This window comes from Penaeus vannamei, chromosome 20 (genome assembly GCF_042767895.1).
Source record: "Penaeus vannamei isolate JL-2024 chromosome 20, ASM4276789v1, whole genome shotgun sequence".
NCBI lineage: Eukaryota > Metazoa > Arthropoda > Malacostraca > Decapoda > Penaeidae > Penaeus > Penaeus vannamei.
Genome location: NC_091568.1, coordinates 6,000,929 through 6,009,150, shown reverse-complemented (window position 1 = coordinate 6,009,150; position 8,222 = coordinate 6,000,929).

The window sequence follows — 8,222 nt, the reverse complement described above, 5'->3', positions numbered from 1 at the left end:
CCTATCTGCACCTCTCAACCCCAAACCCCTTTCACCTTTCCCTTTCCTTTCCAAACCCTTCATTCTCAACATTAAAACCCCCTCCCCCTTAATACCCCTACTCCTCCTACCCTCCCTTCATCCCCCTCCCATCCACCGCCCCTCCTACCCCTCCCCCCTCCCCCGAATATCACCGAGCCGGGATAATACCGGAGTTACTCCTCCATGACCCCGACACTCCGCCGCGACCCTCAGCCAACCCGAGCCAAGAACATTCACACGCCCGCGGGACCTCCCTCCCGCCGGGCATTTCCGACGGATCCGGAGGCGGGCGTGACACATCTTGCCCGGCCGACTGCAGATGCAACAACAGGCAAACCGACTCTGTGGCGAAAATGGGGCCTGAGGCGCCCCAAACGACGTCTGACCCCAGGCTTTACGAGCTGCCATAGACGAGGAAAATTCGCCCGCGCGTCGTTCTTAATCTTTGTAGATTGGGTGTCGCCTCGTCTTGTCTCGGATCGTCTGGTTGCCTGTGTCTGCCTGTCTGTCTGTCTCTCAATCTGTTCTTTCCCTTTGCTCCCTCTCTTTCTTTATTTCTTTCTTTCTCTCTCTCTCTCTCTCTCCCCTTTCCTTTGTAGTTGCATCTACCCCCTGTCGCATCTATCCTGTTCTCCTCGGTGCTTTCTTCCCCTCCTCCTCCGCGTCCTCCCCTCCCTTCCCCCCCCCTCCACCTCCTCCCACTCAGTTTCCATCTCTCCATCCTCCCCTCCCTTCCCCCCTTTCCCTCAGATTCACTCTCTCCCTCCTCCGCGTCCTCCCCTCCCTTCCCCCTTTTCCCTCCTCCCCCTCCCTCCCCTTCCCGCCCCTCCATCCCAGGGACATACGTAGCATCCTGCCAGGCCGCTCCAGGGCACTTGTGTGGTAATATGCTAAAGCCAGCTGTAATGAGCGTACGTTATCAGGTTAAGTCGTGGGTGTGTTCCCCCGGAGGAGCAGCCTCGCTAAACCAGCCTCGCTCCTTGCACGCTCCAGCATATCCTTTCTCCGCCTTCCTCTCTCAGCCCGCCCTTTTTTGGGCCTCCTCTCTCTGCCCACCCTTTCTTGGGCCTCCACTCTCAGTCCAGCGTTTCTTGGGCCTTTCTCTCAGCCCACCCTTTTTGGGCCTCCTCTCTCAGCCCATCCCTTTTGGGGGGCTTACTCTCTCAGCCCACCCTTTCTCCGCTTTCCTCTCTCAGCCCACCCTTTTTTGGGCCTCCTCTCATTGCCCACCCTTTCTTGGGCCTCCACTCTCAGTCCACCCTTTCTTGGGCCTTTCTCTCAGCCCACTCTTTTTGGGCCTCCTCTTTCAGCCCACCCTTTTTTGGGCCTCCTCTTTCAGCCCACCTTTTTTGGGCTTACTCTCTCAGCCCACCCTTTCTCCGCTTTCCTCTCTCAGCCCACCCTTTCTTGGGCTTCCTCTCTCAGCCCACCCTTTCTCCGCTTTCCTCTCTCAGCCCACCCTTTCTTGGGCTTCCTCTCTCAGCCCACCCTTTCTCCGCTTTCCTCTCTCAGCCCACCCTTTCTTGGGCTTCCTCTCTCAGCCCACCCTTTTTTTGGGCCTCCTCTTTCAGCCCATCCCTTTTGGGGGCTTACTCTCTCAGCCCACCCTTTCTTGGGCTTCCTCTCTCAGCCCACCCTTTCTTCGCCCTCCTCCCTCAGCCAACCTCTCCCGTTCATTTACCACTTTTCCTTCCCTCCCCATCCATTCATCGACCCCACCCTAAGCCCTCACTGTCCACCTCTTCACCCTTCCCTCTCAACCCTATCTGCCCTTTCCTCTCCTTTCCCTTCCTGCCCACCCTTTCTTTACCCTTCCCTCTCAACCCAGCCCACTATTTCCTTACCTCCCCCCTCTCTGCCCCCTCCTTCTTTATCCGTCCCTCTCCCCCTCCCCCCTCCCCACTCTTTCCTTACCTCCCCCTCTCTGCCCTCCTCTTCACTCTTCCCTCTCAACCCACCCTCGTTCTTCCTTCCTTCTCCTATCCCCCCTCCCCCTCCCCCCTCCCTTTAACCCTTCTCCTTCCTACGTTGGAAATATGAAAGAGGATTTAACGTGGATGAAGCCAACATATTCCACGAAGGTATAATGCAGGGTCTCCAGACTCATAATACTTTTGCCTCCAAAAAACGGAGAGAAATGAAGATGACGTTCATATTTATCAGAATTTCTAAAAGGAAACGCATAGAATGAATATAACTTGCCATCATCACGACAGAAATGGTTTAATGGTATGACAATAAGTAAAAAATACCGTTTCCACAATATAAAATATTTTTTAAAGTGTGTAGGCCTACATATAAAACTAAGTATACAGGCCTACATTTAAAACTATGATGATATAAAGCTAAGACATTTCAATGGAAAAAAATACACAATATCTCACTTCAAAGGACAAAAATCCCAAATAAATCTCCCTGTTGGACAAAAAAACACGCCGGTGGGACATAAAATTCCAAAATGTCTTTCAAGAAGCTCTCAAACATCATTATAGATTTCCAAAACTCCTTAGAATATGTCCCAAAACTCCCTCTCCTTTATCAACAACAACAAAAAATAGCATTGAAAAATAACCGACGACAAAAAAAAAAAAAAAAAAAAAAAAAAAAAAAAAAAAAATCTTTTCCAGACCATTATTCCCTTCCTCCCCTATTTCCTTTCAGGTAATGGATAGAATATGTATATACGTAATAACAAGGTATGCCCAATTTACCTGCCTGCTACCTGACCGAGAGTTTCTGGAAAAGGGGCCCATTAAAGTTCATATTTGTCCGTTTTATGTGATCTCTTGGCGAACGAGAGAAATAGAGGCAGGCTTTGATAAACACGGGATGAGCAGAGAGATGAAGAGATATAGGTCTACGATTGAAAGAGGCTGGTGCTGCTGGTGCGTCTGATTGCAATAGTAATAATGATGATGATGATAATAATAATACTAATAACAATACTAATAATCATAATAATAATGCTAACAATAACAGTAATAAAATAATGATGATAATGATGATGAAGATAGTAATAATAATAATAATAATAATAATAATAATAATAATAATAATAACTGATAAAAATAACAATACATCAGAACAACATTGATAACAAAATCACTTATTCCATTCGCAGTGCACGCACGGTCATAATATTCCTCATAACAACCCTCATCACAACAACCACCCCCACCGCAATCATCCTCCATCACAACCACCACTCACACAATCACAAACCACACACACAAAAAAACAACAACTCAATCAACAACGAAAACAACAACAACAACAAAACGACGCCAACACGAGCTCTCCCTAAGCAGCGCCTCGGCCAATCGGCGGCGCAGCATTAGGATAACACGGCCACTCCTTGCAAGAACTAAATTGGGACATGTAAGTCAATGCACCTTGTTGGAAATGCCACCTTATTCAAATTAGGCCCCAGGTATAGTCGCCTCCTCGGACGGGGATGGGGATACACACACACACACACGTGCATCCGTTTATACTTACATTAATATATATAGGGCGTAAGTACAAATACATGAATGTGTGAGTGTGAGTGTGAGTGTGAGTGTGTGTGTGTGTGTGTGTGTGTGTGTGTGTATGTGTGTATGTGTGTGTATGTGTGTGTGTGTGTGTGTGTGTGTGTGTGTGTGTGTGTGTGTGTGTGTGTGTGTGTGTGTGTGTGTGTGTGTGTGTGTGTGTGTGTGCGTGTGTGCATACACGCATACCACACGCTTATATACGTTTACATATACCCAAAAATACACATACAAAAATACCATACCATATACAAACAATAACTATGCACACACACGCATTCGTATTCCAAAATGATCAACCCCACAGCCCCCTCCCCCCCCCTCCCCACCCCCACAACAAAACATAAAACACATCAATAAGAATAAATAACCGAGTCCAACAAAGCCAAACCACCCACACCAACGCAAATAAAACAAACACGCTCCCATGCCAAACAACCCCTCTCCCCCCCCCCCCTCCCTTCCTCGGTCGACCCACAACCATCCCTCAATCCTCATGATCCTCCGAGGACTAGCCACCCGCCGCCCATCCATCCATCCATCCATCCACCTCAAGGATGTCCGTCAGAATCACCCAACTTGAGTGTCCTCGAGTCAGACTCCCCCCCCCCCTCCTCCCACTCCCTATCCCCCCCTCGCTCCCCCCGATGATACAGAGATCGACTGCGAAAATATGGAGAGTGGCTGTGGGTGTGGGTGTGGGCGAGAGTTTAAGTGCGAATGTGGGTATAGGAGTGGGTATGAACTGTGGGACGGGAAGGGAGTGGAAGGGAAGGAGAGCAGAAATAAGTATAGATACTATTTATATGGAGTATGACAGCCTTATGTGGAAAGGCGGAACCTTGGGTTTGTGGGAGACGCAATTTCCTCTGATACACAATGGGTGCGTGTACTGGAGGGAATATATAGATAAATAAAGTACACACACACACATACACACACACACACACACACACACACACACACACACACACACACACACACACACACACACACACACATACATACATATATATATGTATATATATATATATATATATATATATATATATATATAGATAGATAGATAGATAGATAGATAAGTGTGTATATATAAACATACATGCATAAGATGGAGACATATGCAGATATATGTATATATATAAATATATGTTTATATATATACATATACAAACATACATATTTACATATACATATATATATATACATATATAAACATATATACATATATAAACACGCACACACACACACACACACACACATACACACACACACACACACACACACACACACACACACACATATATATATATATATATATATATATATATATATATATATATATATATATATACGTATATGTAAATAACCAGCTCCATTACCCAGTCTGCGTCACGGCCAGCAGCTTTCAGATAATAATGCCCTAATTATGTTCCGGGTCGTTAATAATGGCAGGGTAATTAAAGAACCCTGGCCCGTATGAGAGAAAAAAGAGAGAGTCTGGGTCTAATCACAAGAAAATATCTCGGTTGGGAAAATTAAGATAAAGGGAATCACGGAAAGAAGGAAAGAGAGAGAGAGAGAGAGAGAGAGAGAGAGAGAGAGAGAGAGAGAGAGAGAGAGAGAGAGAGAGAGAGAGAGAGAGAGAGAGAGAGAGAGAGAAGGAGAAAGAGAAAGAGAGAAAGAAAAATCGAGTCACGTCTTTGAAGACTTTGGAGATCTCGATTCAAACGACTTCCATTCAACCACATCAAATTAAACTTTTTTTTTATCACGTGATAATACTACTCGCTAAAAGAGAAAGAAAAACAATAACCAAACTGACGCAGCCTATAAACCGAGACTATAATCACCCACGGTAGGCCTACACACCCTTTTACAGTGACGTAAGGGCTATAGTTCCAGTCAAGCGAGCGTGACGCCCTGCTTCACTAAGGTACTAAGGTGTCCTAATCAACCTCATGCGCATTCTACCTGTCAAAAAAAGAAAAAAGAAAAAAAAGGAAAACAATACTTTACACAGACCTACAAATTTCACTTTGGGTAAAGTTCAAAGGTATGGCTGAGAATAACTTCACAGCGGAATAGATTGACCGCCACGTATCAATGAGGTCTTCGTCGGAATTGCATTAAGCGCCTCAACTCAAACTCTTGACGTTGTAAACTTATTCCCATTTGTACGTTCTACTACACCGACCCACGCAACGCTCACCTAGCACAGGATCAGCCCACACACTCGTCTACCACGCCCGCCCGCCGGCCATTTCTTTCCGAAATCCCTCTTGCCATTATCGAGTGTCGGACGCCCAGCACTGTAACAGACTGCTGGCGGATTTACGTAAATGTTTGCATGTAATTCTACGCTTTAATTAAATTCCTGCTCAGCTCCTGTCTCGGCGGAGGAGCGGCGGGCTGCTGCATGGACGTGGCGAGCGAGGAGGAGGGCGTGAGGCAGCGCCAGGACTGCATAACAACTACTGACGTCATCGGCCAAGGTGAAGACACCTGCAAGCGGACGGACCTCGTCTCCAGGTGGGTTTAAAGCCTCGAAAACGCATCACACATGGGAGACAGCGAGGGCACGTAAGCGCACAGTGCATATATGTACACACAAATACACACACGCATCGCACCTTTATATAAATGAACGCCACACGCGCACACACACACACACACACACACACACACACACACACACACACACACACACACACACAAACATTAATAAGCAAGATCGATAACCCGTTAATGAGTACGTGTGCTGCGATACGGCAATTCGTCCTCACGTTTAGTACACACTGAACCCGCAGAACAAAGCTTGAACAGAGTGTGAAGCGAACGGGGTAAGCGACCTCTAACACACACACACACACACACACACACACACACACACACACACACAAAGCGAGACCCTCCACCTCAGCCATAACTCAAGACGTATTTTATTATTCAGCTGAAATGTCCCAACCGATACCATTCCTTTCCCAACCCAACACAACCCCCCCCTCCCCTCCCCCCTCCTCTCTCTCTCTCTCTCCCCCGCTTATCCTCTCCCACTCCGGGCACTCCCTCCCCCCCTTACCCCACCCCCTCTAATCCCCAACACCCACCCCCCCTACATACCTCCCTAACCCCCCCCCCACCTCCCCGGCCAGGTGTACAAGTATCGACCAGCTGGAAACTTAAGGGTCAAATTACCGATAACTTCCGCTCCTCGACGCGTGCCCTGAAACCTCCCTTGGCCTTTCACTGACAAGCTGGAATGTATTACGCGAAAAAAAACCGTTCTTGGAACCATAACAATCCCTTGCTTATAAGACTTCAACGTAAAAAAAAATAAAAATAAAAATAAAAAATAAAAAAATAAATAAAACGTGAAGAAATGAATAAATAAACAAAACGTGAAAAAATGAATAAATAAATAAAACGTGAAAAAATGAATAAATAAATAAAACGTGAAAAAATGAATAAATAAAACATGCACATAAAAATCCAAAGAACTCAACATATGCTAAAGAAAAAAAAAGACTTAACAAGCACAATCAACGTTGTATAAAGACAAAAAAAAATATATAAACAAGTCGAAAACGAGTTGCACAGTAGAGCGAATACGACCCATATTCCTCCGGACAAACCCGGTCGATCGGCTCCACGAATTACACACGATACTCAGACGCAGGTCGGTGTGTGCGTCGCGAGTTACTACAAACACGCAAAGGCTACGAATACCCGGCATGCACACGCTAGGATCATTACCCTGTCCAGCTATCGAGTACCTGGACGGGGCGGGGCAAACGAGGATGTTAGGAAAGCGCCATCCAGGTGTATGCGTTCAATGAAAGGGGGCTGGGCATACACGCACGTACACATGGACGAACGAACGAACGAACGCACGCACACACGCGCGCACATATACACGTACACGCACTCACATACATACACGTCCGTACCCACGCACACACACACGAGCGCACACACACACACACACACACACACACACACACACACACACACACACACAAACACACACACACACACACAAAGAGAGCCAGTTCGGCAAGACAAACATTACATTTGCTCCTTTCTTCCTCTCCAGGGTGAACATCCTTGAGGCAGCCCTCCCCCTCCCACCCCACCCCACTTCCTCGTACCCCCAGGCCAAGACATGGCTAACCCCCTCGGGCGAGCAGCAATCTTGCGTATCTCAGGTCAAGTTGCAGAATCCGAGAGCAATTTCCCGCCGCAATTAATACCCGTCAGTCATCTACCCTCCGTCCGTCTCCGCCAAGCCACCATCCATCCCGGGCGCCCACGTCTCACTATTCTTATCCGCCCACGCTCTCGCTGAACCGGATTCGTCCCTCTCCATTATTCGCACCTCTTCATTATTCGCACAACGAGACCGCGCGAGTCGAGACGGGCGAACGGGCGCGAGTCGAGACGGGCGCTCGGAACACCTCACGTACGGCTGCACTCGCCACGGAAGCTGACAAACAAACACACAAGCCGACTCCCTTCCCCGGTATCTGCAGCAACGCCCGCGGGTTTACATTTCGGGATGTGAGAGCTGCTTCTGTATGCGCTGACTGTCTTCGCCTCAGCTATCTATTACACAGGCACACGAACGCACGCGCACACACACTCACACAGATGATGATGATGATGATGAGG